This window comes from Podarcis liolepis (genome assembly GCF_965112155.1).
Source record: "Podarcis liolepis genome assembly, chromosome: 8".
In the NCBI taxonomy this organism is placed as follows: Eukaryota; Metazoa; Chordata; class Lepidosauria; order Squamata; family Lacertidae; genus Podarcis; species Podarcis liolepis.
In genome coordinates this window covers 26,322,906-26,345,320 of record NC_139560.1, presented here as the reverse complement: position 1 = coordinate 26,345,320, position 22,415 = coordinate 26,322,906, and the positions used below count along the sequence as shown (strand labels likewise).

General features: G+C 44.2%; 1 long non-coding RNA gene across 2 annotated transcripts; it reads right to left on the bottom strand.

The window, feature by feature from the left end:
- Positions 1-14,437: 14,437 nt before the first annotated feature.
- On the bottom strand, positions 14,438-19,331 carry LOC310713875. Of its 2 annotated transcripts, XR_014529474.1 has the most exons (3): positions 18,881-19,331; positions 18,330-18,446; positions 14,438-15,538 (listed from the first exon to the last, which is right to left on the bottom strand). It is a non-coding gene; the product is annotated as an uncharacterized lncRNA (long non-coding RNA). The 2 variants fall into 2 exon arrangements; XR_014529475.1 differs by lacking the exon at positions 18,330-18,446.
- Between the last annotated feature and the right edge of the window lie 3,084 nt (positions 19,332-22,415).

Below are 22,415 nucleotides of genomic sequence, written 5' to 3'. Positions count from 1 at the left end.
GAAATCGTCTGAACGAGTGCTATTAATTGTTCCCCATGTTTCAGAAGCCCAACTAATTTCATCCAGAAGTTGGGCATTTAATGTCACTGGTCCCGTGCTGCACAATACTCTTCCACCAGAGATTCTGCCAGCCAAATTCCTCACTACTAACTTTCAGGCATCAACAGGCCTATTCAGTTGTTTACATTTTCTTAAGATGGGCCTGTCATTTTTATGATAGTTTGTATAGTTTTTTAGTGTATTTTGTGGTTTATTTCATTTGTGTACATTGCTGTATACCACCTTGGCATTTTATATGCATGGGTGATTTGTATATAGGTTTTTAAAAAAGTAAAATAAAACATATCTGTCAAATGTATCTCTATAAGATTAGTGAATTTCTAGGAGTAGGGTAGAGTGGGGAACATGAATTAGACTCAGATTTGTCCATTTCAGAAGAGATAATCTGGGAATGGGTGAAAGCACTTTAATACGGCTGTTGTGGCCAATGCTGGTCGAAGCATTATGCAGTCCACAGTGAAGGGCAAGATGTCATCCCTTTCCCCATTCCATGTACACAAACTGACAGGAATAGCCATGGCTGAATCTAACTTCAACACTGTTGATGGGCCAGCATCCGTCAACACATATCAGGGCAGCAGGGTAGGAAAAAAATGCACAGGACAGCTTGTGTGACATGCCCAGCTCTCTCCTGAAAAACCATTGCCATTACTCCCTCTTCAAGACCGGCTCTGGGGAGCCAGAGTGGTGTAGTGGTTAGAGCACTGAACTATGACCTGGGAGAGCTGGATTTGAATCCCCACTCAGCCCCTCACTGCGTCTCAGCCTAAGATGAGCCTAAACAACCTCACAGAGTTGTTGTGGGGATAAAATGGGGTGGGGAAATCCAGGCACACCATCTTGAGCTCCTTGGAGGAAAAGGCGGTATATATAAATGAAATAAACAAACATTTCCCACAAAATGAGACAGGGAAAACTGAAGGGATATGGAATGGTGCAACCATTGAACCAGGGGGAGATCACTGCGACCATTACAGAAGGTAATAATTAAGGGATTTGGCTTAGAGAAGCCCGGAGTGGATTCAGCTGCAGAAAGTGGAGTGGCTCACATCCATTACCTATGGAAGTAGCTTGAGGAGGCTGAAGTGGCTTGGAGCACCAGGGTTATGCAGTGAAGGGGGTCACCAAAGAGGCATTTCAATTAATAGGTTAAAAGGGATCAAAGAGGAACAGGAAGGCAACAATTTTTTTTCTTCAGACTTGTCTTATGTTCTTATTCTCTAGCTTGCGGCCTCTTTGCAAACCTGCACTGTATATACAAAGTAGAACAACCCGAAATTTCTCCTAAGACATTTTTTTTTTCTGAGAAAAGTTCTGAGTGTTTTCTTTTTCTCCCCCAGCCCCACTTCAAAAAAGGCTGCTTCACAGAACCAATGATCAATATTTTCTACCATTATTATGTTTTAGGTGGGCACTCTCTTATCCCCATGATGCTCTGGAATGACACTACTTCTGAAGCACTGAGGAGAATACAAAATGGCAGCTAATGAGCCAATGCAGTTGCTGCTATTTTTTGTAGCAGTAGCAAAGAAAAGAAAAGAAAAGAAAACAACCCACTTAAGATAGGGGTAGCCAACAAGGTGGCCTCCAGATATTATGAGCTACATTTCCCATAATAGAAGAGGGGAGGAAAGGCCCATTGAACTAGCAGGAGGCCTTCTGCTAGTTTAATGAGGCAGTTGAATTCAGCCCATTGACTTCAGTGTTACTTACTCCCAGGTATGTGCATATAGGACTGCAGGCTAAGTTAGTTGCACATAGATCCTATCAAAATCACTGAGACTTGTGTGCAACAAACTTAGGGTGCAATCCTGTGCAATCAGTTTTCACATTGATTCAATGAGACCTGCATGCGATTAAATTTCATTTAGACCCAACCCAGTGCCTCTTGCCGGGAAGAGTATTGAAAAAGATGTTTGGCACTTTTCATACATTCATACTGCAAGTATACAAAGGCTCCATACTGTGGCTGAGGGAACTTTAGACAGCAGATAGCTTCAGATATCTAATGCACACCTTACATTACAAGGAAAATTAAGCACACCCCAATTAAGCACACCCCTATTCCTAAGAATTCACATTTGTGCAAGGAAGGCTCTAGAGCTAATATCTCTTCCCTTACGATACAGGAGTGGTTGACCTGCTGCACCAGAGCGTACAACTCTAATAGCACTTGTTGCAGCATAAAGAAAAAATAAGAAATAATGGCTAGTCGTAATGGCCTTTTATTTTCATTTTTTTATATATAATTCGTGCATTAGCAGCATGGAATGGACATGTGCTCTGCATGGAAGTTATTATTTGCTAATTTGCAGCTTAAAAAAAGAATATACACACACAGCACACACTATCTATTATGTATCACGCATTACAATTACAACAACAGTTTGATTAATCACTAGCAGTCGGTTTTGTTGCTGCTCTGCTGTGGAATTCTGGGTAATGGCGTTGTTTACCATTTAGTAAGTAGCAACATTTCACTCTGTTTCACTACATTAAACTGCTCAAATAAAGCAAATGGATATTGAAAAGACTTGGCCATCTGCCTTTATTTTCTCTTACTTTTGTTAAGAAGGGGGGGGGCAGGCGGGTGGGTGTGGAAATCCCAACCTCCTCTGAAAGGGCCAGGACCACAGCCATGAAACAGATAGTGACAAAAAACACCCTTTTTATTTTTTTTAATCAGGTCAAAATCTCATCTAGATGCAGTTCTGATGAATGGTAAAAAGCTTGCTTTGTGGATTTGGAGTGGGTCTCAAGACCAGCAATGAAGTCTAATGATTATTTAATGGTGCCGCGCTTGACGCCGGATTATGTGAGACTTCTCATCCCCCGTTAAGAGTTTGATGAATAGGTTTTGTGACAGCCATTTAGGAATAAACAAGAATTCATCAGTCTGTATAAGAAGGAGCCAGTTTATAGATGAAGTTTCGGGAGGCAATTCATGAGGTCAGTCCCATTTAGATGTAGACTATTAGGGCACTGCTTTTGAGACCGGCCATACAAGGGACTTACTCCAAACGGACCCCTGAAACACAAAGCCTTCTTTCAGAAGAAAGCCTGAAATTTTTATGACCCTGCTGCTAGGAAGCACATCAACTTGTCACTGTGAAGATCTGCTAGGCCAGGACCTCATCACTCTATTAAAGAGCTCTGTGACCCTATTGATTTGAAGTATTTAAAGCAGGGGTGAAGTTCAAAGCAATTTCTTTTCTCTACTATTACTCAGCCTCTCTGTGTCCTGGCTCTAAAACATCTGCTGTCAGTTCCTCTCTGGTGTTTGACTCTGGAATCTGTCACCAGAGAACAGAGTAGTTTTATTTGGAATAAATTGGATTCTTTTTCTTCTTTCTTTCTCTTCTTCGGTTTTCAGCATTTTGCGCTGAGATCAATGGTTTACACTTCTTCATGTGCCAAAAGACATAACTGCAAGTGTTTTCCTTTGTGTCTTTTTAGGGCGGGAGGACGGGGACGGCTGAAGCAGACTTAGCTCCTGAAGAACTCTGATTGGATCCATCCTCTTCGCAAGTTAACAGGCACCACCAGTGACTCTAATTGGTGGATCAACACAAACTAAACCATAACCTTTCTTTTCTTTTTTTTTCAGGAGGAGATCAATGGGGAAAGGCCAAAGCTTTTAATCCTGACGCATTTGCATTTTTAAGAGCAAAGAAATCAGCCTCTCATTTGCACCCACATTCTTGCAGTTTGGCATCATTAGAAATCAGTCGAGCTCCATGCACAAGCAGGGTGGAGGGTCTGTGGCTAACTCTTTTTCTGGCTGTTGATGCTTGTTTGCCTGCTTTCTGAGCAGGCGGGCGAGCAAGCGGTGGCAGGATCAAGGAGAAGAAATAACAACCTCCTTTGCTTATCTTGCCTTCTCCCTCTGGTCTGCTGGGAAGATTGGGCCCAGAGGAAAAGAGCAAGCAAATTTGCAGCAGAGACATCCCTGTGGGGGACTTTTGGTCACATGGGAAAGGCCCACTCAGAGCTGGCATTGACCTCCCCGACTCCCTATATTGTCATAATTTGTTGCTCAGCCTTCATCCTCCCTCCTCTCTCTTCCCTCCCACCCCATCTTTTCTCAGGCTTTGGGTTCCACAAAGATGTTCTTTACATTGGGTAGCTTCACATTTTAAACTCTGGATCAGTTTTGGGTGAGCTAGCTTGAACCGCACAAGGGCTCCTGAGTTGTTCTGACAAGAGTGAACACTCTAGAGACAGGCCAGAGAGTCTTCATCATCAGGGAAATTATGAATAGCTATAACGTAACTGTCATACACTCATGACAGCGTGATCCTAAGCATCCTTACTCAGATAAGCATCCGATGGAGCTTAAAAGAACCTACTATTTATTATTTACTAAATAATTTAGTAATAATACTAAATTAGTAGTAGTAGTAGTAGTAGTAGTATAGTGTATTTGAAACTGCAGCCTCCATTTCTTAATTAATGTCATAGTTGCATTTATATCCTGTCTTTCCTCCAAAGAGGTTAAGGTGTCCTGCATGGTTCCGCCATCTCATGCTCACATGAACCCTGAAATGTAGGTTGGGCTGAGTGATAGTGACCTCTTCTCTATCTGTTTTACCACACTGACTTTTAATTTGAAAGAAAAGCTCTTGAATGTAGTCTCTTTAACATAATTTAGAATCCATTTGATATTTGTTCTCATCACTTGGATATGAACTGTTTTTACCACAGAATTGTTCATTTTGGTTTAGACTACTTATTGAGCAAAGTCTCTTTTCTCATTTAGCATCATTACACCCAGTAATATTTTTCTAGAAAAGGAGGTGCCAGAGGTCACTATGAACACCTTGTTCTCTTATAATGGCAATGGTGCCCACCCGAGAGGTGTTGGAACTGAGATCCAGCAAGACATACCGGGGGGGGGGGACACCCTGATTACATCTCTCTTTTCTGAATTTAATGCAAGATTTAATTGTGACCCACAGGACGGTTATTTTGTCATAAAATCAGTTTCTGGAGGCTGTAACTGTTGCTTCTGCAGCCCGTCTTCACTCTTTTCATTTCACTCAGATCTGCAACCTGTATGCTTTGAAATATTGGCAAAGCCTCTCCTCCTCCAAGACGTGATTTCTGCGTCATGCAGAGGGCATTACGCCCCCTGCCCCACTCACCTGGCTGGCGCACCACGCCCACAGGTAAGCGCCCAACCGGGCGGCTTGGAGGGAGCGTGGTTTGCAGTTTAACTTACTGCTGTGCCAGCCATTCCACCTCATTTTCCGCCTTCTCATCGCGAGTCAGCTTGGAGTCAGCTAGGAGTCATCGTCATGGTTAGCAGAAGCCAGGGAAGAGCTCGGCCACGAGCATTTTATATGGGTCTGATTTGTCACTTGGAGCATGCTGAGATAGCAGCTAGGCTCTAAAGTGGGAACATATGTGGCAGCCAAAAATGGGAAAGATCATGGGTTGTCTTCTCCCATCAAGGCCTACTCATTGATTCAGGGCATCTGTAGAGGGTCTCCTGCACCAAGGGGCTCCATCACTGGAAGAGTAGGTGGTGGTGCAGGAAAGGATCTTTTTCATTCCATCAAGCTCCAAAACTGTTAATAATAATAATGTGACATTAAACAACAGTGGGAAAACAGCATCCCAGAACACGGCCCTGCAACTAAATCACAAATGGAGTCTTTTAGTTATTTGCATGGATTGCATGTCAAAGGTTAAAAAAAAAAATCTTGGGTAAACAACTCAGTTGTTTTTAAATGTCAGCAAGCAAACCTTGCAGCTAGTTTGGAAAGAATTTTATTTCTTTTCCCCAAAACAATTTGAGATCCCATATTTTCTTGCAAAAACTGCAGGCAGTCAAGCACCTTCTGAGCAGTTAATAATAGATTAAGCATTGCATGCGCATTATAGATTTTTTTCTGTGACACTGGGCAAGTTGTGGTAATAAGCTTGCGGAGTAAGGAGATTAGCATGCCATTTGGATGATATCAGGCATTTCAGAATTAACAAACAAAAAGTGTCAGGCTGGATATGCAAATGAAATTCCTTTAAAATAATTTAGAACAGCCATGCATTGACAGAAATAAAATAAACAACAAACATAAACATATGTATATGTTTCCAGAGGGGAACTGTGTTAGTTTGTTGATGCAAAAAAACCACATAGAGTCTTATAGTACCTTAAAGACTAACGAATTTTGGATGGCATATAAGCTTTCATGACCTGCTGTCCACTTCGTCCAATGTGTCTATATGTTGTTGGCATCCATCTGTCTTGAGAGACAATGGAGTGTGCCACCAGGGGTGAAGTTAAACCACTGTGTTAGCAGCACCAAAGTGACTTCCTTGGGACACAAACCTGGGTGGTGTGTATGGAGGTTCTGGGCTGCCCAGATGACAAGACCCTATTGGCCCCACTGATGTGGTCCAAAGGAAAGCAGAGCAGTATGTTTGGCAACAGCTTGGCTACAAGAGTTGCTAGAAGGAGGCGTACAAAGCACCATCCAGCCATCTTAGGGATTCCACTCCAGATTTGTGCAGAGTTTACTCCTTAGCCTTGTCTTTACCCAAAGATATCAGCATTTCTCCTAGATGGGATACCTTCCCAGGTTGATGAGCTCCATCTGCCCCTCATCTATATGTTCATTCAGGGTTGCAGATTCCAGGGAAGTCACTTAAGGGAGGAGCACTCAGTGTCCAGGCCAGGAGGAAAGGAGGACCAAATAGGGCATGTATGTGTACATGTGGTCTATATGTGGTCTATATCACACCAACTACTGACCTGTGGCCCTCAGAGGGATGGAGCTCAAGCAGAAAAAGATTAGCACTCCATTATTTTTCTTAGGTTAGAAATCCCAGCTGGTGGCCACTAACAGGAGCTTCACTGTATTCAGCTTAAGTTCATCCCCAAAATTTCAGGGCAGACAAAAAAAGTGCTCCCTCACACAGCGCATATTGAGGTAACTTTTGTACAGTAGACTACACTCCAAGCACACACAATCCCCAACACACACAGCCATCTCTCCACTGCTCAGTCAGACAAATAAGAGGCATTGTCGCCATTCAATGACACATTCCAGCCAGACAAAGGCACTTGGGGGAGAGCATGGAGGGCCAGTGGGAAGGAGGTGCCCTGGGGAGAGGAAGTGAGGCCTGGGTCTGGGTCAAACGGGCCATAGAGAGATGCTGGGGAGGGTGGCACATCTGGTCCCTGGGACCAAGGCTGCTCGCCTCTAGTTTAAACATTATAATATTTAAACCGTTTGATTTTACTGACTGCATTGGAAACCCCTTTGCGGCCTCTTTGTGATGAAAAGTGCTATATAACTGTTGAACATAAATACATGAGCGCTATGGAATTCTAGCTGCACAACACATGTTCCTCTCAATGGGACATAAAGAGGAGTCCAACCAAAGGTCCATTGGTGAACGTGGAAATATATACATATGAGATCCGATTTAGCATGCGCCCCCAAAATCAGATCCAGGGGGGTTAGGAACCCTCTGGAGCAGATTTTGAGGGTTCATAAAAGGGATGAAAGAAGAGAAACCAGAATTGCTGTTGCGCAGGTAGATTTCCATTGCACAAGCTGGTGGACGTCATTGGGCGTCGCCCCATTTCTCTGGAGGTTGCATGGCCAAATCAATTTATCAGGTTGACTTTACCTGTGTTAGTCAAACAAATCCACTGTTGCTGTTTTATAAATTGTGGAGCTTTTAACTGATTGCCACATATAGTGAAAGATTATCTGGTTCCCCTTTGATGCATATCAATCAACATATCCCTATTGATGCTGACTTGCGCCGGTGAAGTAAATTGTCTCGCAGAGCGTTTAGTTGTCACGTACAATGCTTCCCTCCCCTTTTTCTTTTACACATAACTGCTTATCAGGCTAAATGTGCACTCAATAATGAATTGTGTTTATAGAGAGATAACCGTCACACTGTTTGTTCAAGGGGTATCATCAAGGATCTGGCTAGGTTTTGCCGACAGATGCACCTCTCGCTTGTCAGTCATAACAAGTATCCTTTGCAGCTTTGCATTTTTATCTAGTCAGCAAAAGAAATCATGTTGCTGCAGCTCCGGATCAATATTAAATACACCAACAGAATCTCTAGCTGAGTATCTCTTGGTGGGGAAAGTCTGGAAGATTAGAGTAGGAGATAACAATTTTGCATTGAGCTCTCAGCAGAAAGACGGGATTAAAAAAAGAATTTAACAAAAAAAAATTGATACTATTTCCTCTCTCTCTCTCTCTCTTTTTAAAGTGGCAACAATGACAGTACAAATGAAACACCATTACAAGCCACAACAGTTTTGAATTCATGTTGCTGAATATATTGACTTTTACAGCCTATTCTCCCGGGATACGCTACAAAATGAAACTGAAACTTGATGGGCCAACTGTACTCCATTAAAAGATTTTTTAAAAAAAAAATATTTTAGAGGATCACATTCCCCTCCCCCAATGGATCTGGTATAAACGAATAGTTCCAAAAACCACAGTTCTACCCCCCCCCCAACCATCCCACCATGCACACATTAAACCTTAATGCTTAAGGTCAATCCAAAGTCATCATTAAAAAAATAATAATCCTTGCCCAAGATTATGAATGATGCAAAAATTTATGGAGCATACAATTTATTACCATGCTAATGGAGGCCTTTGTTTATATCCTGCAACATATGCTCAGAATCGCTAGGAAATGGCTATGTTTTTAAAGAATAGAGTGAGAAGCAATTAGAGGCATTAGGTTTAATTATTGTGGAAAACCTTTGCAATGCATGCACACACGTGTGAGAGAGAGAGAGAGAGAGAGAGAGAGAGAGAGGGTGGTGCTTGTGTGTTCACGCATGTGTGTCTTGTTTAAGATACTCAGTTTAGCCTTAAGAAGTCAGGATTTCTCATGAGGAAAAGAAAAATCACACTACTTCTGTAGCTGCAGCTATTAGCAGTGCTTTATATTTATTACATGGCATAGCACCCAAAATTAATCTCCAGCCTGCCACGTTTCTTGTTACATTTGCTTTCTCCCTAACCGGAACTTGTGTGTTTTACTTAAGGCATAAGACAGATCTATGTCAGTAACAGTCAAGCTTTATGTTTTCAGAAATAGCAGTCAGACACTGCATCTTCATCCCAGAATCCTGGGGCAAAAACATGAGTCTTACGAGTATCTAGTAGAGACTACTCTAGTCAGCATTTAGACTGAGTCTAAATACTGATCTCAAGGCTTCGGCATCCGCCCTATTTTTTTGTAAGTTTTTGTAAGTCCTGATTCACGCCCCCTCCAAGCCATCAGACTCTGAAGTTAGTGGCACAGGTTAATCTCACAGTGGGGGGAAAAGGTAAAGGACCCCGGATGGTTAAGTCCCATCAAAGACAACTGTGGGGTGTGCACTCATCTTGCTTTTCAGGCCAAGGGAGCTGGTGTTTGTCCACAGACAGCTTTCTAGGTCATGTGGCCAGCATGACTAAACTGCTTCTGGCACAATGGGACACCCAGAGCACATGGGAATGCCATTTACCTTCCCGCCACAGTGGTATCTATTTATCTACTTGCACTGGTGTGCTTTTGAACTGCAAGGTTGGCAGAAGATGGGGCAGAGCAATGGGAGCTCACCCTGTTGCGCAGATTTGAACCACCAACCTGCCGATCAGGAAGCCCAAGAGGCTCAGTGGTTAAGACAAACAATACGAACAAATTCTTGTCATAGCTTTATTTTTCTAAACATTGTTAAGTTGGCTTCCCCAAGTCCCACCTATCTGATTTTCATTTTACTTCATCTTTATCAGTTTACATATATCACAATTTCTAACCATCTTTTTTAAAATCATACTTAAACTGACTTCACATTTTATCACTTACAAATAATACTATTTTAAAATACCCTATCTTCTCCTTCTAATCCTACAGCCTATATCCACTTCCAAAGCTATTCTAAGGTTTATTTTTTCAAATATTCCTTAAACTTCTTCCAGTCTTCTTCCACCGTCTCTTCTCTCTGCTCTCTCTGTCTGTGTTTTTTATTTGTGTTATAAAATGAATAAAAAAAAATGGGGGGGGGAGAGGCTCAGTGGTTATACCACAGCACCCCCCACGTCCCTAACTTCAGTAGTGATCCACACCCTTCCTATGAGTTACAGAACCCTGTGCACAAGTCTCTGGAATCACTAATCATTTGAAAAGCATCTCAGAGTACTCACCCTTTTCTGTCCCCTTCTCTCCTTTCTCATACATGCACCTGCCACAGGAGGACAGTCTTATTGCCCACCTATTGTAGGAGTGAATTGCAGTTTCACTGCACTGTGGGAATACTTCTGTACTTCCTTTTGTCTGTTCTGAATCTTCCAGCATGTGTCATCATCGGAGAGCCCTGGGCCCTAGTACTGTATTAGGAGAGAGGGAGAAAACCTTCATACACTTTCTGTGCACCATGCATAATGCTATTCAGCTCCATCATGTCTCCCTTACTCACCTTTTCTCTGAAGTAAGAAGGCCCCTATGTTGTAACCTTTGCTCATAGGAGAGTTGCAGGCTCTTCTTATGTGGGAAGGCAGGCCAGTTGCCTGTTCAGGTACAGTGGTGCCTCGCAAGACGAAAATAATTCGTTCCGCGAGTCTTTTCATCTTGCGATGTTTTTCGTCTTGCGAAGCACGGTCCGTCGCAACTGCGCCTCTTCAAGCGGCTTTAAGAAAAAAGCGCAAGACGTTTTCGGCTTGCGAAGCAAGCCCATAGGGAAATTCGTCTAGCGAAGCAACGCAAAACCAAAAAACCCTTTCATCTAGCGAGTTTTTCGTCTTGCGAGGCATTCGTCTTGTGGGGCACCACTGCACGTGCATCGCTTTTTCCTCCATAGGCAAAACCTAAACCATTCAAGGTTTGGCCTGGAAACAAATGTTTTGAAAAACTGCAACAACCTGCAGAATGCGCCATTTGCTTTGAGAGTACACCGAGCTGTAGAAAGCTATATATGAGCCTGAGAGCCCTACGGGGTACTGAAAGGCCCTACCAGCATGTGGAGCGTGCAAGCAGATGGGTATGCCATGAAATTATGAAGGAGCTGATGACCAGTCTGGACATCCCTGCAAAGGTATGATCAAACCATCTGTTCTGTATTCATGAGCTTGTTTATTGCTCGTAATTTCGAGAACTATTTTGAAAACTGGATAATGAAAATGAGCAAAGGAGTGAATCAGCTAACATATTGCTGTAGACGCCACAGGACCAATTCTATTGTCTTTGGTTTGGGTATTTGGGTGGGTGGGTGGGTGAGAGTGAGAGAGACAGAGACAGAGAGACAGAGACCTTGAAAGGATCACAGGGCTACTTGCTTCTGTCGTTTTCATGTAGTGATTGTTTTATTATGAATACTGTACAGTGGTACCTTGGGTTACAGACGCTTCAGGTTACAGACTCCGCTAACCCAGAAATAGTACCTCGGGTTAAGAACTTTGCTTCAGGATGAGAACAGAAATCATACGCTGGTGGTGCGGCAGTGGCAGCGGGAGGCCCCATTAGCTAAAGTGGTACCTCAGGTTGAGAACAGACCTCCAGAACGAATTAAGTTCTTAACCCGAGGTACCACTGTACTACCATTTGGTTAAACCTCGTGCTACTTTCTTAGGATAGGGATAGGGAACCTTCCTCAGCTCAAGGGCCACATTGTCTCAGGAGCAAGCATTCGGGGGCCACTTGATAGTGGTGGGTGGGGCCAGATACAAAAGCTGCTGTGGCAGTGCATTTGAAAGCTGACTACATTTCAACAGTACAAAATCTCTATTCCTATATTCCTACATACACAAACACACACCTCCATCCAGGACAGGAAGAGCAATTATTAAAGTTGAAGCAGACATCCTGAGCACTTGAGCAGGGCTAGGGCCAGAGCAGACTTTGGTAATATTTTGCTATATAGCTTCCTGCGCAAGGCCAAAATTTGGTGCCCCCAAATGAATCTTCTCAGTTATGGATTTTCTCAATTTTGATCTCCCTCGGCTCAGCGCCCTGTGCAGAGGAACAGCCCTGAATCCTAAACCCGGTGGTGGCCTGAGGAGAGCTTTGAGGGCTAGATAAATATGCCTGGAGGGCTACATTTAGCCCCTGGGCTTGTGGCTTCTCGCCCCTGACCAGCTTCATAAGAAGACAGGCCTCCTGCCCATTTTAATGGCTGTGTAGAAGGAAGAATCCAATCAGGTGTAACTTGCCATGCAGATTCCCTCTTTTGCCCGACAATTAAAACATGCAGGAGCCCCGTTTTCTCTTTTGCAGCTGGCCACCCTATATAATTTACCACATGTCACTGGAAGGCCGATTGAAAACTAAAGCTCTCTGAGGGGTGATTCGTATATTGTTCTGGAAGCACGGAATGAATTATTCAAAAGCTCCAACCTGACAGTGTGAGCTTTTCTCCTTTTTTTATGACTGGGTACCAGCTACATGGCTGTAACATTCCTGAGGAGTAGAACAGTGAGGTACTCAAAGCCCCTCCAGCGGATAAGAAAGGGGTGCATAGACTTCGCATACGCTTCAGGTATTGCTACAGTGGTGCCCCGCAAGACGAATGCCTCGCAAGACGGAAAACTCGCTAGACGAAAGAGTTTTCCGTTTTGGAGGTGCTTTGCAAAACGAATTTCCTATGGGCTTGCTTCGCAAGGCGACAATGCCTTGCGAGTTCCTGTGGGTTTTTTTTCCTTCCCTTTTTCTAAGCCGCTAAGCTGCTTATCAGCTGATCTGATCAGCAGATAAGCCACTAAAAGCCGCTAATACTGCTAGTAGCGCTAATCCGTCAATGGGCTTGCTTCGCAAGACGAAAAAACCGCTAGACAAAGAGAATCACAGAACGGATTCTTTTCGTCTTGCGAGGCACCACTGTATTTCGGTTGTTAAACAGGCGTCTTTAGGATCACCTTGGCTGTAAATATGTGGCAGAGTGGAGGCAATTCCTGAGGGTTGTAAGCACTCCAGTGAAACTTGGGTAGTTCAAGGCTTGCCCAATTTCCCCTCGACCATTTCTCATCAATCAACAAGAAAAGAAATGCCATGTGAAAATTATCAAAGGGGAGAACAGTCAGCTGAGTTGGGTGCAGGGTTGTGTTTTTTTCATGATTACCTCACATTTGCAAATCGGCTCACCCATGCTCTGCACTCCACAGCCTTCCCAGGTGCCCATCACGAAGGCATTGTGAAATAACTCTCTCTTTTTTTCAGACCAAGAAGTGTGGGCAGCCAGGGAGGCTGCAGAGAGCTGGAGACATGGTTACTGGAAAGAAACACAAGCAACACTCTTGGATACTTAGCGACAATAAAGTAAGCTCAGAACCCTGCAGCCAAACAAAATTCTAAAGAAATGATAGGTAAAGGTGAAGGGACCCCTGACCTTTAGGTCCAGTTGTGGCCAACTCTGGGGTTGCAGCGCTCATCTCACTTTATTGGCTGAGGGAGCCAGCGTACAGCTTCCGGGTCATGTGGCCAGCATGACTAAGCCGCTTCTGGTGAAACTAGAGCAGCGCACGGCAATGCTGTTTACCTTTCCGCCGGAGCGGTACCTATTTATCTTCTTGCACTTTGACATGCTTTCGAACTGCTAGGTTGGCAGGAGCAGGGACCGAGTAACGGGAGCTCACCCTGTTGTGGGGATTCGAACCACCAACCTTCTGATCGGCAAGTCCTAGGCTCTGTGGTTTAACCCACAATGCCACCTGCGTCCCAAAGAAATGATAGGGTGCCCTAAAAATGGGAGCCTCTTTCACTGACTCTTCTGCACATACTTTTTTTAAAAAGAAAGATACATGTGGAAGGGCAGCGCCATGCAGCCTAGCCCCACACATTGCCAACAATCCCAGTCTCTCCTGACATTGGCATGTTCAACGAATGGTGGAATTAGTTATCTGCTTATGCAGATGTATGCAGGTAGAGACTATACCCAATCCTGTGTGTGTGGATAGAGAATCTACCCAATCAGGGTCCTGGTGCGGGCTACCCATGCAGTGGTGGTAGGCGGGACTAGACTAAATGGCTCTGCAATCCTTCTGCTCTACATGTTTTCAGCATGGGGAGGTATTCATGAGAGTTATTCTCTAGTGCACTGCATGAACTTTGCTCCTAGTCCAGGACTTTGACCTGTACAACTATGCCGGCTCTTAATGCCCACAAACAGCTGCTCCCTCCCACTGTAGTTAATGGGAAAGCCCACTGAGCTCTGTGCAACCAAGGTGATGAAACAGAGCCATGGTCTGGTAGAAAATCACATTCTGCTAATTCATGCACATCACACAGGGGAGGGGGTGGTGCAGAGACCCAGTCTGAGTCCCTTTCTAAGGGCAAATCTTTCTCTTGCCTGAACATTTCTCAGGTATGTGCACCCATGTTTCTCACTGGTTGTTTTCTGCACTCAGCATTCTGTCCTAGAAACTCTGAGTTTATTAGACATCCATTACAATTGACACATTGTTGCAGCGAGGGGTGAATAGATGCATTAGACAGATGATCTTAATTGGCTTTCATCCAAGAGAAATTAAAAAAGAAGAGAGAGAAAGGGAGACAGCTGAATTTGATTCACATTTTCAATTAGTAAAACTTTCTTTCATTATTATAATGCCTGCTCAAATAGCAGCCACATCATGGTGACAAATCCCGTTATCATGCTTTCTTTAATTGTCTTCCAAAAAGGCTTCTATTGAAAGCTTTGTCTGGACTTGTGTATAATGCTGACAATCAAGTTCCGTTCAAAGAGATGGGGAGGGGGAGTGTAGCGGCTCTGACTGAGGCACGTTATAATAACACATTTTTTTCCTTGCTGGTGGTTCTTCAGTGTGCGATTCTTGTTTTAGGTCACCATGCTATGATGACAGACGATGTGTGCTAACAAGATCAGTCACCAAGCATTAGTGGGATTCTGATGCTTCCCACTTATTTCAAGCTTTTGGGGTTTTTTATTTTTAAAAAAATTGATCCTCTGCAGGTGTTGTTTGCTTGCAACATTATTACACAGCAAACGTGGTTCCTTTTTTCCCTTTAAGCAGCTAAACTCATGCAGCAAGCAACCAGTTCATTTAAAGATGAATTCTAAAAGGAATTATTTATTTTTCTAAACATTGTTAAGTGGGCTTCCCCAAGTCCCCCCATCTGATTTTCATTTTACTTCATCTTTAGCAGTTTACATATATCATAATTTCTAACCATCTTTTTTATCGCACTTAAAATAACTTCACATTTTATCACTTACAAATAACTATTTTAAAATGCCCTATCTTCTACTTCTAACCCTACAACCTATATCCACTTCCAAAGCTATTCTAAGATTTAAATATTAACATATTTTTTCAAATATTCCTTAAACTTCTTCCAGTCTTCTTCCACCAACTTTTCTCTCTGGTCTAGGAGTCTCCCAGTCAGTTCGGCAAGTTCCATATAGTCCATCATCTTCATCTGCCATTCTTCGATAGTTGGTAAATCTTGTTTCTTCAAATTCTTCGCCTATCCATCCCTTTGGCTGTGGCTAAGCAGAACAAAGCAAAAAATAGTCTCTTACCATTTAAAGAGATTTTAATGATCACAGAGAAAGAACAAAGAGTCCATTCTCGGAGTAAAGGTGCTCCCAGTTAAGGTTTCCACCCACTCATAGAATCATAGAATCATAGAATCGTAGAGTTGGAAGAGACCACAAGGGCCATCGAGTCCAACCCCCTGCCAAGCAGGAAACACCATCAGAGCACTCCTGACATATGGTTGTCAAGCCTCTGCTTAAAGACCTCCAAAGAAGGAGACTCCACCACACTCCTTGGCAGCAAATTCCACTGTCGAACAGCTCTTACTGTCAGGAAGTTCTTCCTAATGTTTAGGTGGAATCTTCTTTCTTGTAGTTTGGATCCATTGCTCCGTGTCCGCTTCTCTGGAGCAGCAGAAAACAACCTTTCTCCCTCCTCTATGTGACATCCTTTTATATATTTGAACATGGCTATCATATCACCCCTTAACCTCCTCTTCTCCAGGCTAAACATGCCCAGCTCACTTAGCCGTTCCTCATAAGGCATCGTTCCCAGGCCATTGACCATTTTGGTTGCCCTCCTCTGGACACGTTCCAGTTTGTCAGTGTTCTTCTTGAACTGTGGTGCCCAGAACTGGACACAGTACTCCAGGTGAGGTCTGACCAGAGCAGAATACAGTGGCACTCCCCCCCCCGAGTCACCCAAGTCACTTCCTCGTCTTGCAACCTGGTCTTGCAACCACTGTGCCTTCTGTGCAGCTACCTTATCTAATCTCCCTGACCTTATCTAATCTCTGTGACCTCAGACTGATCAGCTGGACACTTTCCAGCAAACCAGAGTCTGTTAACTCTCTCCTGGTTCTTCTTCTCCTAGCTGTTCACCACCCAGTTCTTCCCAACTTTTGTCTTCTGAACTATGTCCCTCAGCGAACCACTGTTCCAAATCTATACTGTTCCACTGCTCCTGGGAAGATTCAGGATCCTGATCAGGAGCAGAGGGAGGGGGAGGCTCCCACCATTCCTCATCTGTGCAGCCCTCCTCAACATGGTCCCTGACATCATGCTACTGTGGTGCAACTCCACAAAACAGGGTGTCATGCTGGCCTGCATGGAAAGCAGGTAAAGTGGTGTTGGGTGTGTGGGATTGTTTCCCTAGCATTACTTTGCTTGCAGTAGTTGGGTTGGTTGCTGTAGAGGGGTGGAGCTAACATGATGCAACACAAGTCATCTTAGGAAGCTGAACAAGAGATGGAACAAAACAGTAGTGCTGGGATGGTGCAGATCACTGTACCTCCTTCTTTTTTTGGGGGGGAGACTATCTGCAAAGAATTTGAAAATAAAAATGGGCTGCATCAATAGGAGTATAGCATCTAGATCAAGGGAAGTATTAGTGCCACTGTATTCTGCTCTGGTCAGACCTCACCTGGAGTACTGTGTCCAGTTCTGGGCACCACAGTTCAAGAAGGACACTGACAAACTGGAACGTGTCCAGAGGAGGGCAACCAAAATGGTCAAAGGCCTGGAAACGATGCCTTATGAGGAACGGCTAAGTGAGCTGGGCTAAGGGAGCCTGGAGAAGAGGAGGTTAAGGGGTGATATGATAGCCATGTTCAAATATATAAAAGGATGTCACATAGAGGAGGGAGAAAGGTTGTTTTCTGCTGCTCCAGAGAAGCGGACACGGAGCAATGGATCCAAACTACAAGAAAGAAGATTCCACCTAAACATTAGGAAGAACTTCCTGACAGTAAGAGCTGTTCGACAGTGGAATTTGCTGCCAAGGAGTGTGGTGGAGTCTCCTTCTTTGGAGGTCTTTAAGCAGAGGCTTGACAACCATATGTCAGGAGTGCTCTGATGGTGTTTCCTGCTTGGCAGGGGGTTGGACTCGATGGCCCTTGTGGTCTCTTCCAACTCTATGATTCTATGATTCTAATTCTCACTTCAGAAATGAAGCCCATGTTCATTCCTATTTTCTGTTTCTTCATAGGCTTCACATTTCATTTTAATTTCTCTTCCTCCTCTCACATGCATTTCCAAATGTCAGATACACCACTGTCCTCTGGGCAAGCTGAGTGCTAGTTCCCCATGCCCCCCAAACACCACCTGTTTACTTCTGCACCTTTCTGCCCATCTGTCTCATAAGGATTAATTAAAACATTTTTTTACAAAAACTGATGATGTCTTGGCTCCAGAAAAGCTAGACAACATGACTCTTGTTCATGTTGGAAAGATGTTTTTTTCCCCCCTATTTGGAAAACAATATAGAAGATGAAAGAAAGAGAAAGAGTAATCTTCTTTACAGTGCTATACATAAAGCACACAATCGTGCAGAAGTCAGCCATAAATTAAGATCCATTGAAAATAGTGGAGCAGAAATGAGCAGCCTGATCCTTTGCAGAAGTGAGTGCCTTGGGACATACTCCCAAGTAAGTGTACATAACAGAAGCCTGAAATCTCAGACATACTTACTAGGAAGTAGCAATGCAATAATATACACGTCTACTCAAAAGTAAGTCCCATTGAGTTTAACATGTCTTGCTCCCAGGTAAGGGGGAAACCCCACTTTCCTGGGAGTAAGCCCCATTGAATTCAATATGATTTACATCTGAGTAGATATGGTTAGGACTGCAGGCACAGCCATGTGTGACGTTAAGTCCCATATATTCCAAAGGGACTTAGTTGTGACTAACTTTTTGTGTTATTGTTCCTGTTTTCTTTAACAGGCCCAGAGTGCTGCTATAATCAAAAGAACCAATGGCTTCAAGTTACAAGAAAGGAGAGTCCGACTAAACATCAGCAATACCTTTAAGTTTTTCAACAGTGGAACAGACGCCCTCGGAAGCTGGTGTATTCTCCTTCCTTGGAGGTTTTTAAGCAGAGGTTGGTTGGTCATCTGTCATGGATGCTTCAGTTGAGATTCCTGCATTGCAGGAGGTTGAACTAGATAACCCTCAGGGGCCCTTCTAGCTCTACAGTTCTATGATTCTATGGAGGGGAGACACACACAGGAGCCCTGAGAGATCAAAATGTTGGCAACTCAAGAAGATAGAGTGAACTAGCTTCTGTGTCTCCAATTGGTGCTGCCTGCCCCAACTTCCCCTGAAGTCCCTCCTTCAGCTGCTCCCTCCCCCCCCCACCAGTAACTGCCTCATTCCCCTCAGCCACCATGTCTGTTTATAACATCACAAGGAGTCCATAGCCAGTGGCAACAGCTGGGGAATCATCTTCACAGCTTCCATTATCTATCCTGGGATGGGTGGAAGATGCAGCCAAACACTGCTTAGATTTATTTAGAAAGGCATTTATTTAGAAATAAAAAGAAGCTTGCTTAAGCCCTGCAATTATCTTCATTACCTTCACAAGTGGTCTTGGGAAAGATCTCGCTGGCTTCAGACATCCCTGAAAGGCAAACCCAGGAATGCTAAAGGAGATGGCTACCATCCAACATCATCACACAGGCACTTCCACTGGCTTCTGTCTGCCAACTTGATCCCTGACATCAGCTTCCACCCATGAATATCCATTCACGAGTTCATCCATTCCCCCTGTGACTGGAGGGCGACTTCCACCACAACCTGAAAGCATAATTCCCAGGCACGCTATGTCTGGAGGGTGACCTGTGCATCCAGACACAACATTCGCATCAACCACATTTGAAACCTCCTGTGGCGATCACACAGGGTCCCCGGACATTTAACGGTCTGTTGATCCCTGTGCCACCACTGTGCTCGCTTCCCCGCTGCCACCAACCTGTTACTCTCTGGCAAAACGCTGAGTCCAGACAGTTATTAAAAGTGAACCAAAAAAAAAGAGAGAGTTTATTTTACAAACATTAGCAAGTTTATGGTTTCTCAGATAATATTCCTGTCAGTATCTTAACTTCTTTACCGGCCTATACCTTCCTAATACCTTTTGACTGATTATCTCAACTGTTTGACTGACTCCTCTTAACAAATTCACTTTCTCACACCAGACTAGCCCAACCCACAGACCTATCTTCTCTGTCTCTTCTAACTCCAGACTGTCTTCTCAACCACTCTAACTCTAACTCCAACTCCTCCAAAAAACCTTCTGTGCTTAAACCTTATACACAGTTAACTCTGCCCCTTGGGTTCCCATTGGTTAGGCATTTTACAATTAGTTAACCCTTTCCTTATGAACCCAGTATGATGTCACACACCTAGGAGAGCAAACGTCACACCTCCCATTCAGACACACCCACTTATCAGCCAATCTGCACTCACGCACATGCAGCACACCAGCTTCAATCCACAAATATGCATGCAGCTTCTGTAGAGTGGGCTTAAAGGTAAAGGGACCCCTAACCATTAGGTCCAGTCGTGACCGACTCTGGGACTGCAGCGCTCATCTCGCTTTATTGGCCGGTGGAGCTGGCGTACAGCTTCCAGGTCATGTGGCCAGCATGACTGAGCCGCTTCTGGCGAACCAGAGCAGCGCACGGAAACACCGTTTACCTTCCCGCCGGAGTGGTACCTATTTATCTACTTGCACTTTGATGTGCTTTCAAACTGCTAGGTTGGCAGAAGCTGGGACCGAGCAACGGGAGCTCACCCCGTCACGGGGATTTGAACCACCAACCTTCTGATCGGCAAGTCCTAGGCTCTGTGGTTTAACCCACAGTGCCACCCGCGTCCCTAGAGTGGGCTTACCTGTATATAAAGGTGAATTTCAACCAGCTTACCTCCATCACAACCCTGAGATTAAAAGAGTCCCATGCTGTACCGACTTGGAATGCTTTCAGCCTTTCAGCATCCAAATGCAAACTCCACTGGCTTCCGCTCACCAGCATCAGCCAGCTTCCACCAGGTCTACCACCTGACATCAGCCAGCTTCTAACTGTGGATAACATCTGCCTTCAATCTGTGATCCTAGTCAGCAAGCAAACTTGCCTTCTCATTATTCCACAGCATTCTGCTGCCAAATGATCACCTCATTCCATGTGACAACTCACCCTCCATGTGGAAGAAGACCACCCAGTACAGAATGCCACAGTTGTTGACCACCCGGTCTCTCCGTCCAGTTAAAAAAAAATCCCAGTTGAAGGTAACATCCCAACCAGGCAAAAGTGCTTGAGGATGGCGGAGAACATGGCTGGAAACGGGCTTAGCCTGGGGAAATCCTCAAAGCCAGACAGAGTGGCTTGGGGAGCTGCTTTTGGCCCACAGGCTAGAGATTCCCCACCCCGGTCATAAAATGAATGATAAAAAGAGTGTTTCCAGCATTAGTCATACTCAGAGTAGAGCCATGGACTGAGACAGAGGGGGAGATAGCTAACAGGCCGGGCCAACCCCCTGGACCAGTTGAAAGAAGGCAAACAGGTGAGGGACTGGCTAAGCAAAAACTGAGTTTGGTGGAGCAGAGCCCCCATTTACTCTACTACACCAGCCTCCACTGAATTGGATAAATGGCTTTTCACAAGTGAATAATAGCAGGTGTAAGAGCCTGGTGGATCAGGACCTTGGCAGTGGCGTAGCGTGGGGGGTGCAGGGGGGCCGGCCGCACTGGGCGCAACATCTGGGGGGCGCACTCGCAGCTCTCTGCCCCCTGCTAAAATCCACGGGTTAGGGGGCGCAAATTACTTGCTTTGCCCCGGGTGCTGGCAACCCACGCTACGCCACTGGACCTTGGTGAGGAATAGGGACCCTTGGATTGGAGCCAATGTGTACCAGCTATTCCATTGAGAGAGAAAAGCTTCCATTGGTGCAATTGGGAGTTTTTCTTCTAATACAAATGACAGGCATGAGAGTCCACAATCTGGGTCAACACCCTAGCAAGGAGTAGGGAACCACACACCCTCCCCTGCTTTATGCAGCAGAAGTAAAGCTTCCATTGGCAAAACTGTGAGCTTTTCAGGGAGGTTTGTCTGGCACCTTCATTACTGTATATATTTTTAGGTGCCAAGCGAAAACGGTTCCTCTTCAACCAGGCCTTGGGCTGATTAACATTCTACAGCCTTTTAGATGTGTTTGTGGGAGGGCGGGTGTTTGTTTTGTTGTTTCTGTTTTAACTATTTATTTGAGCTTTTTGTTGTATTTTTATCTTGTGAACCACCCTGACATCTTTTGATGATGCAGTGGTATATAAATCTAATAAGTAAATAAATATACAATAAAATAACTTCCTTCAAATACTGAAAACAGGCACCGGACCTCCAATCCAGATCAGGACTGGAGCAGGTGTGTGTGTGTGTGCGCACACACAAACACACACACACACACACACCAGTGGCCCGGTTGAGATAAAGATCCCCACATTTACTCATTACTTTTTAAAGGTTATTTGTCTAATTTCAAGTGGTATGTTATCTAATTTGGCCTTTGGCCCATCAGTCCTTGGTCCATTGGTTTCTCCAATCTGCTTTTTGTAGCTGAAAAAGATGCTATGTAGCTTTTCAAACTTAGATCACATTTCCATTACTAACAATACAATCTGCTTATGACATGGTTCGGGTTCTTCCATATGCCCCGTGGGGATAAATCCCTCTGCAGTATTCCCACCCCAGTTCTAGAGAAATTAATCTCTCCAGCAATATTTCTCATTTGAAATATTCTCATTTTAAATATAGAGGCATTTCCTTGGGCCCGTTAATCATGCTTGCGGAATATAATGCACTAGGGGTCTCCGTTTTACTGCCATGTTTGAGTAAAGAGACAATAACCATGAACATAATTTTGGTTATTAGTTCCAATAAACCAATAATCTTCACTGTTCATTAAAAGTAAGAGAGATGTGAGCCAAGATGAAGTGAAATTGCTCAGTATCTGCTAGCAGGGATTGTTTTGCATTCAGGGTGCTTTCTCATATGCATTTCATAGAGGAGCTGATTTGAGTTGTGCTTTAAATACGTTACCAGAAATAAGAGCTTCCA